The sequence below is a fragment of the Macrotis lagotis genome, chromosome X (assembly GCF_037893015.1).
Source record: "Macrotis lagotis isolate mMagLag1 chromosome X, bilby.v1.9.chrom.fasta, whole genome shotgun sequence".
NCBI classification, from domain to species: Eukaryota; Metazoa; Chordata; class Mammalia; order Peramelemorphia; family Peramelidae; genus Macrotis; species Macrotis lagotis.
Genome location: NC_133666.1, coordinates 324,022,261 through 324,033,123, shown reverse-complemented (window position 1 = coordinate 324,033,123; position 10,863 = coordinate 324,022,261). Strand labels below are relative to the sequence as shown.

Here is a 10,863-nt window from a genome sequence, read left to right as displayed (position 1 = left end):
GTGTCAAAGAAATATTCAGATTTCATTGGCTAAATCTTAATTAAAGAAAACAAATAAGCTATTTGTTCTGTCCCCATCTAGAACTGGGCTAGCTGACTGAGTCCATTCTGACTGTTTGAATACGTCTATGAGGAGAATTCTGTTGTGGGAAGCAGCCATCTGAGTCCTAATCTATTTAAGGGTCAATTAGGTCAAAAGCAGAGGAAACACAAACTATGTAGAAGCCTCGATCAATGGGCACATGTTGTGCTTTTGCATTTGGGTGATGAACAAAACTCAGAAGGTAAATGCAGTGATTGGTCAAAGTAGCTCCATTCTTAGAATAAATATTGACCTATTGAGTCCATTTTGAAGCTTTTCTTTTTTTATTTTTTTCTGCCAACATTTTGAAGCCTGTGGATGCCAGTTCAACAAAGGATTCTGAATTCCTTCCTTTCCTTGGACCAATCCTCAAACAAGACATCGAAATCAATATTTAGACCAGTAATAACGAGGTGGTAAGAAGGGTGAAAATTAAAGATGGAAGAAAAAGGATTTAAAAAACAACAATAATGCTTGGCAGCCATCAGGTCTGAGTCTCCACATCAGAACTCCACAAATTCCACCAGGATCAAAACATCAACTCCATGAGAAATTGAAGCCAAAGCTGTTAAGTCACAAACTGACAGTTGTCATTTTCATTAGGTAATGCCTGTCATTTGCTCTGCTTGCTTATTAGCCATGGATGCTGATGGCTATTTATGTACCACAAGGGCAAATATCTGCCAAAAACCCTGCAGCACTGCAATTGCTTGGCATGAAGATGGCCACAAGTTCTGTTATTTTTCCCCTAGTGATTAACTAGCTTTTAGGTTCCACTTATTAATTACAATCACCTCCCAAGACCCCCATACAACAGTACAGCTGCATCAAAAATTCCCAACAGTAAGTCATATAGATGAAGTCAGCAACTTTTTCCTAGCCTTTTTCCCAGCTAGCTGATTAGATCAGTCTCCCATCAAGTCATTGGTTTCCTTCTAAGAAACATAAGAGCCAAGTATGGTGGCATGATTTTGGTTGCCAAATACTTAATTTAATGTCATAGAGCCCCTGCATGCTTCATCTGTTACCAACACCCTAATCCTTGTTCATTCCTTTCATTTCCCAACCTCCATGCCTTTGCTCAGGCCATTGTCTTGATTTGGAATTCTCACAGTCACTCCTTCCTAACCATCTACCCAAATTTTATCCATCCTTCAATGTCCACAAAGCTCTCCTTTGACTGTGGCAATCTTAAATAATCTCTCTTTTCTAATGACTTATTTCTGTATCACTCAATCAGCATTTATAAACTGCCTTATGATATTTATGTTTTCATGTACATATTAACTTCTCTCGCTTTGTCTGCTAGTGGCATAGTGAATAGAGCAGAGTCAAGAGGAACCAAGTTCAAGTCTGGTCTCAGACACTTGATTGTTACTAGCTGTGTGACCTTGGGCAAGTCACTTAATCATTATTGCCTCACATCCAGGAAAATCTCCAGCCACACTACATCTGGATGCTGAATCCAGATGGCTCTGGAGGAAAAAGTGAGGCTGGTGACTTAGCACTGCAGCCCCTCACTCAAATCCAATTTATGTGTTTGTCATGGCATCATCAACTTGATGTTGTGTTCCTCTTCGAGAACGAAGGACAAACATCACTTTGTCTCACTAAGTAGATCATAAATTCTTTAAATTTAAGAATAATATAATTTTCTCTTGAATACAACAAATGATGAATAAATGTATTATTAATCTCTTTACAGTCTGGTTTCTTTAGTCTTCTTCTAGGCAACTGTGTGATTTTGGGTTTCTGTTTCCTTATCTGGATAAATAGAAGGTTAAATTAAGTATTTTTTAAGGTTCTTACCAGATGTGACTGGACAATGATTCTTATGTACATCAACTTGACTGGTTAATCAATCAGTTGTTTGGTGATAATCTTGATAATGGACAGGAAAACAACACCAAATAAAATATCTCTTATTAGAAAGGAAGAAAATAGGTTATACTGTGATGATTATGGAATGATGTGAAACTGGTTAAAGAATATTGATAAGACATACTCATGGTTAAGATAGTTGATCTATTAAGTGAAACCAGGAAACAGGATGTGAAAAGATGGGTGAAGACATGTGACTATAGAATGAAGGTAGATATAGAAGTGAATCAAAGGGAAAATAGATGAATAATATATGAAGTGAATCACAAATCTGAGACAGTGATATATGATATGATAAAATAAGGGATTTCAATGATCAGAATGTTATTATCATCATCAACATCATCATAATCACTCACATTTGCCTAGCACTTTAGGGTTTGCTTTTAGTGGATTATCCCATTTGATCCTCAACACAACATAAAGAGGTAGATACTAATGTAATCCTCATTTTACAGATGAGAAAACTGGCTTAAAATGGCTTGCTAGGGTCACAGGCTTGAATGTATCTAAGAAAGGATTTGAATCTAAGCCTTCTTGAAACCAAGTTTAACACTATCAACTAGAACTCTGAAAATTACAACATTAAATAATTGTTTTGACTTATCTTAATGATAAATTTATTCTTCAAAAATAATGGAAGTCATGCAAACTTATTACTGAGAGATCTGTATATTATTTCAACCATTATTATTTCAACCATTCTGTTAAGCATTTGTAATTATGTGACTAGAATAACTAAAATCTTCATAGCATTTGCCTTAAAGATTCCACTGCAAGACAAGTATTTCAAAATGGTTAATTTCAAAAAAAGAAATGATAGCCTATACACCAAAATATTTGTAGATGATTTTTTTGTGGTGACAAACAATTAGAATCAAATCCAGAAGTCTAAGTAGTTGTATTAGAGAATTGCTAAACAAATTATAATACATGAATTCAATACAAAAGAGTTATTATACAAAAAATGGTGACTACAGATAAACATAGAAAGAGTACCATAAAGCAAGAGAGTGAAATAAACAAAACCTAGAAAATAGTATACTAAAGATTATAATAAATAGAAAAACACCAACAGTAATAGTCACAATTAAATCTTTTTTAAAAAGTATAAACAAGTTTAACAACACATAGAATTCTCCCCCCTTTTTTCAGAGTGTGGATGGGGGAGAGTCAGGAGCAAGGAAAAAGTGAATTTTTTTCCTAGATATGTTGGTGAGTTTTGCTGATATTTTCTTCTGCTTTTTTCTTCTTTATTATAAGAGATGATTCTGTAGGAAGAGATAGAGGGAGAACTGTGGTAGGAGACAGAGTAAAAATAAAATATATAAAGACTAATATTTTTTAAATAAAGAAAGCAGCTAAAGGAATTGGTTTGATTTTCATACAAGTCAAATCTGACCAACAAGAATGAACTTGTTTCTGTAGCAAAAATTATAGGAACTATGTTTGTTTGTTTGTTGGAAGGTAGGGTATCACAAAAAATTCCCTGTAGGTTTTTAAATAGAAAACAAAAGAAGAATAAGTATAGTCTCATTTATTTGACTAAAATTTTATAAGGGAAGTCAGACTAAAAGGATTGAGAACCTTTCAAGAATGAAATACAGAAAACAAAACATAGAGGAATCAGAGAAAATTTAAGGGTTATCTAATAAGACTGATATAAGTCCATAAGGAATTTATTGTCTCAATTTGAAGGTATGAAGGAAAAATTGGAATAAAAACATAGTGGAAAATAAATATTTAATTTTATAATGCTTTAAAATAATTTCTAGAATGCAGAAATTTATAGTGGATTGATGCTGTCAATTTTGTATAACTTTGCAAAAAATGTTTTTTAAAAACTATTTTGAGGTAAATAGGATCCAGTGGATGGAATGAAGATAACTGACAGAGGGGGGAAGGCAGATCAATTCTTTCCTTACTTATTTTCCAGTCCAAAAAATAAGTGATCTTTGTACTGGAAAGGGTAGAACAAAAAGGGCTAATAGAGATTCAACACCCAGGATAGACAAAAAGGAAAAAAAAACACCATCTCACTGGTTCTGAAAAATTCAAGTTCAGATGTTCTTATGTTACAAGGTAGTGAAAAAAAACTGATGGATGTGATTGCTGAGCCCCTGTCAGTGATTTTTGAAAGACTGTAGAGAATGAAAAAGTCACTATAGATCTGGAGAAGGGCAAAACATATGCCAGTGAACTTGACTTCTAATCCTGAAAAAAATATAGAACATATTTTGAAAGAGCTACTTAGCAAACATCCAGGAGAGGAAGCAATTTTCACAAAAAAGCCATATGACTTCATCAAGAATAGGTTGTGTGAGTCTAACTTCATTTCCTTTCTTGACAGCATTATTAGACTGGCAGATCAGAGGATTGCTATATTGTTCATCTTGATTTTAGCAAAATATTTGAAAAAATCTTTCAGCCATTCTCCTCAGCAATATGAAGATAAATGTGATAAATGAATAGTAAACTGTTTTCAGAACTGGTTTAATTTGAGTCAGTTCAACATTTATTTAACAAATACCTCAGAAAAGACAGAGCAAGGAGGACATTGAGTTGTGAGATGCCTTTGTTATGTGAGTTACTCACATGTGAACCTCTTTACCATCTAACTTGGAAGACATGTTCACTCTCTTCCTTTTCAGGACTCTGGGTTTATTTGTAAAAAGATGTGCCCTTGGAATTGAAGAAAGCCCAAGACTGTAACTACTGCTCTAATATGTTGTTTGAGCAAATGCTTTCACTAAAGCAATGAGACTACAGCTTATGTGTAAGTGGAAACCTTTTGATGGGGCCAATGAAGTAGTGTGTAGAAAGATAGCTAATCACAAATTTGCTCTTCAAACCCTATGCATAGTAATAATGCTCCTCTAAGAGAATTTACTAGACAGAGGGGAGTGGGAAGGGAGGGTGGAAAGACATTTTGTAACTTAAAAATACACATATGTATATGGATGAAAAAAAAAGAATTAACTTTTTAAAACAGCATATCTTTCAGTCAGGGATAGTTTGAGTTGGACAAGTAAGCTGCAAGAAGTCCTTATATAAGTAAAAGATGTTCTTAGCTCTACTACTTCATTTCATATCAGTCCATATATCTTCCTGAATTTCTCTGATTATTTCACATTTTAATGAGGGTATAATAGATTTTCTTCATCTGTAAAATAAAGGAAAAAAACGCAAATTATGGCTTTTCCAGATATAAATCTATGTCAATAAGATGCTTTTTATCCAATATACAGTTTGTGTAGCTATTGGCACTTTCTTTAATTCCTTTTTGTAATACTGAAACATTCCAGTTTGCTTACCTTTCCTCCAATATTTCCCATTGGTTCAGCTGAATTGAGTAGCTAAATGTTTCTCAGTCTTGACATTCTATCTCCTGCCACATTATTGCTTTGTCAGGGTGCCCCAGGTTTCAGAATACATGCTTTCTTCAACTTTGTCTTTTAGAATTATGAATTTCTTTCAAATTTCAGCTTAGGTAGAAGTTCCTTTGTTAAACATTCCCTGATCCTCTCAGGTTTTAGTTTATTTTTTCTCTTTTAATTATCTTATCTTTATTTACATACAGAGTATATTTATCCTGCTCTTAGAAATGAAATTATTGGAGGGCAGGTATTCTCATTTTTAAATCTGGATAATCTCTTCTCAAAACAGTGCCTATAGTATAGTATAGTATAGTATAGTATAGTATAGTATAGTATAGTATAGTATAGTATAGTAGATGCTTAAAGATATTTTTGAATTAAATTGATTAATTATTGCTTCATTTTTGCCTTCACATTTATGACTCCATGTTTTGAAAAATACATGATTTTATAAACATAAGTATTACCCTCCTTGGTACAAATTTAAACCCCTGTCCATGCTTCATTAGATGTTTTGTTTTCTTTCTTTGAGTTACTATATTCAACACCTGATGACCAACTGCCAATGATCTCCTACATTGGCATGACTGGTGTTAAAATAGTCATTGATCAAGCATCTAGCCTTTATTAAGTGCTCACTATGTGCCAAACATTGTGCTAGGTGTCGGGAAAATAATGATGAAAATGAAATGATCCTTGCTGTGAAGGAACTTACATTCTATCAAGATGGAAAAAAATACAAAGTTCTGAAAAGAGTATGTATTTTCAGTTATTCTTGATATTGCTGTTGTTTTTCAGCCATTTTTATTCATATCCAACAAGTGGTCGGATTCAGTTAGTTTACACAAGTTTGACAGAACCGATACCTAATTTTAAGTTGATTTTGGCAAACCAATTGTTATTTTATTTGAATCCCACCACTGTGCCTAATTCCTCTTGGTGCCAATTGAAATTTTCTTGGTCAAAATACTGAAGTGATTTGCCATTTTCTTCTTCAGTTCATTTTATAGATGAGGAAACTGAGGCACATAGGATTAAATTACTTGTCCAGGATCAAACAGTTAGTGTCTTAGGCTGGATTTGAACTCAGGAACATGACTCTTCCTGATTCCAATTTTTTCACTCTATCCACTATGCCACCTAGGTTCCCTTGGGTATGTCTAGCCTGGTAAGAAAGAAAGAACCAGACTTTATATTCTTCTGATATAGCCTTAATGAATTCAAGATCCCTGCATGCCATATTGCTTCATCAGAGGAGGATTTTAGTAGAGATCATGACCTTATAAATGATGACATTTAATGGCTTCAGCAATATTTTTTGAGCTCATGGACTTCCTTTCTTCTATTTTTTGTAATTATTTTGGGGGTGGATTTCATCATTTACAGATGCTCTAGCATGGGGGATTGGGCTGGAGCTGGAAGGAGTTCTGCACTGGAGAAGTGGGGGTGAGTTGGATTCACTAAAAAAATCTTATTGAGCTTTCTTCATAATTTCAGTTTCAGATCCATACACCAGGCACCTCAACCAGCTGTTCTCAACAATACAGTGTTTGAGCTTTGATTCAATTTCATTTATTTACTTTCCAAAACCAGTTGGCCTTTCCATAAAGTTGAAGTCTGGAAGAATATTCCATCCATTCCCCTGAGTGGCTATGTGAACAGAAGGGTGGTAACTAGAATAAAAATAATGGTGATACTCATGACAGTGAACACACTGAGGAAAACGCCACAATACTCCCCTCCCACTGAGAAGAACACCTACTGCTAGCATCATTTTACAGATAGGGAAATTGTGATACATACATGCAAATTAACAATGACCTATAATGTAAGACACAGCTGTGTTACTGAAAGGGTAGATTGTTAGGATAAGAAGTGGAAAAAACAAGTTCACAGTTCATTTTCCCAAAGTAAATATGACTGAACAACAAAGCGATCAGGTACAAAACAAGCTGGGGTAGTACTGTAGAACAGTAAAAATAATGTCTTTGGCATCAGGAAGCCAGGGTTCATATCCTGGTTTTATGTCTCACTTGCTGTTAGTCTTGAAATTTCACTTGTCCTTGGGGAAGAGGTGGCCTGAGTAGTCAAACTTGCTCAGCAATCTGAAAATTTGTGCAAAGGGAACTAAATCACTTTTTGTCTTTCTTTTTTCTAATTGCTGACAGTTATATGATTACAACTGACATTTATGTAGTACTTTAAATTTTACAAAGCACTTTTCATGATTTCATTTGGTCCTTAAAACAATCCTGTGAGGAAGGGTTTTCTGAGGATAAAAGTTTATCTTTGAATCCATTTTCATAAATAACCATGTTTAGGTCCAGAGAAATAATTTACTAAAAGCCAGACATGTAAAAAATTGAGAAGTAAGGTTTTGAATCCCTATCTCCAATGTCATATCAGTATTCTTTCCAATATGTCATCATACATATCATGGGAGAGCAAATCAGAGATCAATATAAACCAGAATAGTAAAGTCTTCCCAATAGAAAATAGTTTTAATTCTTTAATTTTTTTCAATATATATATGTGTATATATATATATATATATATATACACACACACACACACACACACATATATATATATATATATATATATATATATATATATATATATATATATATATTTGCCCTTTTTGCCATCACATAGAAATAACCCAATCATATTGGGTTTGTAGTCAGAGGGCTTGAGTTCAAATCTGAATCCACTGTGTAAAAACTCTGTATCTTTGTCCAAGTTTCTTCACTTATCTGAGCCTGAATTCCCTCATCTCTGAAAGAGATGTACAGTGACACACACCTGCAATGCCTTCTACTGGTGGTTCTCTTGATCGCAATAGTTCTTAACTGCAGTGGGTTAAAGCTAATTAGTTCTTAGAATTAATTCTGTCACTAATATAATCAGCCTCCAATAGTGGGCAGAGGGGGTGGGGAGATTCTTGATTCACCAGCTTGCCTAAAGAGGAATAAACTTGCTTAGATCAGAAATATAACAAGTTTAAGCTCCCAGGCTGATCAGTGCTTGGGTAGAGCCCAAGAGGCTACTACATTTTCAGTTAGGGAAAGAGAGGGAAACCCACTCTCAAAAAACAAAAATAGAATAAATGACCCTGGCTCCAAGAATATTATCCTATGAGTAATTACTATTTAATCTGTCAGTGGATTGTAATAGCCTAAATCATATTATTGTCCTCTATGTCCTCTTCCTTTTCTCACCTCTCTATTGTCAAGTCTTCTCTCCCTTTTCTGTTTTTGTTTATTCTTCTCCAGTTGTAACCCTATTACCTCTATTTCTCACTTTGAGTTTTCTCTTTCATCTTCATCTCCATGGAATTTTTTCCTAATCCTTCCTTCTGTCTTTGCCTCTGTCTCTCTCCCTCTGTTTCTCTCTTCCACTTTCTCCCTCTAACCACCCCCCCCCCCCGACAAAATCATACACACAATGCAACCCCTTTTTCTTCCTTCAACATTACACCCTGCCCTGTGCAATCATTCATGGGATTAGAGGAAGGATGTATTTGAAGAAGGCAAAGGAGAGGTTCAATGTAAATACTGTTCTCTGGGGTAGAAACCAGAGAAGGCTTCTTGGAGGGATTGACACCTAAATTAGCCCTTGAAGAAGGAAGAAAAAGGGGGAGGCAGAACCAATATGGCAGCATGAAGGCAGCATTTCCTAGAAACTCCTTCCCCCCAAACTCCAAAAGTCAACAAATCATGACTCTAGCCAAAATTTAGAAGGGTATAACACGCAGAAAGGCTGAACGATACATTTACCCAGTCCAAGAAAACTTAGAAGTTCCACAGGAAAGGTGTGTCATCAGGACCAGGGGATGGGCAATAAGCAATGTCCACAGTGCAGCCCTGCCCAACCCAGATATTACTGATAACGGCTTGAAGGCTCAATGATAGGACACTGTTACACCAAAATGAGAGTGGAGTGAGGAGCACAGGCTGCAGAATCTGCAGTGAGAATATAGAGGAAGCAGCCTGCACCCTCAGAGACAGTAAAGGAAGACTGCAGAGATTTCTCTGCTCTCCCTCGGAGAGAGCTAGCCTACACTAAGATCCAGGTTGCAATTTGGGCTACCATCAAGCTGGATCCCTCCTTATAGTTCCAGGGCAGGGGGAAGTACTGTGGTCATCTATATATCAAAGCACATGCAAGAGAGCATAAGACTTTGGAGAAATAAAGGTCCCAGTGAGGTGTCCCCCCTCCAAAAATAAACAACCCAAAGCTTTGGCAGTGCTGTCTTTGGCTGAGGAAATGAGTAAACAACAGAAAAAGAATAATATGATCATAGAGAATTGCTTTAGTCCCATGGAAGATCAATTCACATACTCAAATGATGACAAAATTGAATCTTCCATATCCAAAACCTCCAAGAGAAACAGAAAATGGTCTCAGACTATGGATGAGCTCAAAACTTTGAAAAGCAATTAAGGGAGATGGAATAAAAATTGGGAGAGGAAATGAGAGTGATGCAGAAAAATCATGAAAACCAAATCAACAGCTTGGTGAAAGATATACAAAAAAAAAATACTGAGGAAAAAAATTTGTTAAAAACCAGTTTAGGCCTAATGGAAAAAGCAAAACAAAAGGCAAATGAGGAGAAGAATGTCTTAGAAAAGCAGAATTGACCAGCTGGAAAAGGAGATAAAAAAGCTCTCTGAAGAAAATTACTCATTCAAATGCAGAATGGAACTAAAGGAAGCTGATGACTTTACAAGAAATAAGGAAGAAATAAAACTCTTCCCCACAAAAAGCCAAAAATTAGAAGAAAATGTAATGTCTCACTGGAAAAGCAACCAACTTCAAAACAGATCCAGAAGAAATAATTTAAACATTATTGGACTATCTGAAAGCCATGATCAGGAAAAGAGCCTAGACTTCATTTTTCAAGAAATAATACAACAAAATTGCCCTGAGATCCTAGACGCAGAGGGTTAAATAGAAATTCAGAGAATTCACCCATCACCTCCTGAAAGAGATCCTAAAAGAAAGAAAAAAAATTAAAGACAAAGTAAATATGTCCTAGCAATATGGGGACAAAGGGCAATTTGAGATGTGATAATAGCTACTAGTATTATGACCTCTTCCATTCCTCTTCTCTATAATCTTGCCTCATGATCTCCTCAGCCAAATTAACTTCAGTTATCTTCTTCATGCCTATAAGATCTAGTGGCCATTCTGAGTTCTAATCTCACGTTGCCTTTAGTACATCTGGACTTGGATATCTTCTCCCAAATTTAACATATACAAAACAGAAGCCATTATAATTATTCCCAAACAAAAACTTCCATGTTCTAGACTTTCTATTCATTTCAATAGGGAAATTTACTTCTTCCCATATAGTTACAATCAACTCATCATTCATATTTACCCCATACATCATTCTGTTGTTAAATCTTGCCATATCTACCTTCACAATATCTCTTGTATGTGTTCTCTGCTCTCCACTCACAAATCCTCCACCCTCTTTTAGTCCCCCATTACCCCTCTCCTGAATTATTAATAAGCT

At 35.3% G+C, this 10,863-nt stretch overlaps 1 long non-coding RNA gene across 3 annotated transcripts in view; it reads right to left on the bottom strand.

The window, feature by feature from the left end:
- Positions 1 to 3,040: 3,040 nt before the first annotated feature.
- The window catches only part of LOC141501048 (uncharacterized), a 32,389-nt gene continuing 24,566 nt past the window's right edge, over positions 3,041 to 10,863 (bottom strand). The window contains exons 3-4 of one of the 3 annotated variants that reach the window (XR_012472120.1): positions 4,943 to 5,125; positions 3,041 to 3,233 (exon numbers count right to left, since the gene is read on the bottom strand). This is a non-coding gene — a long non-coding RNA (uncharacterized LOC141501048). Of the gene's footprint in view, positions 3,234 to 4,937; positions 5,126 to 7,372; positions 7,445 to 10,863 lie in introns of those variants that run through there. The other 2 variants (XR_012472119.1, XR_012472118.1) reach the window with 2 other exon arrangements.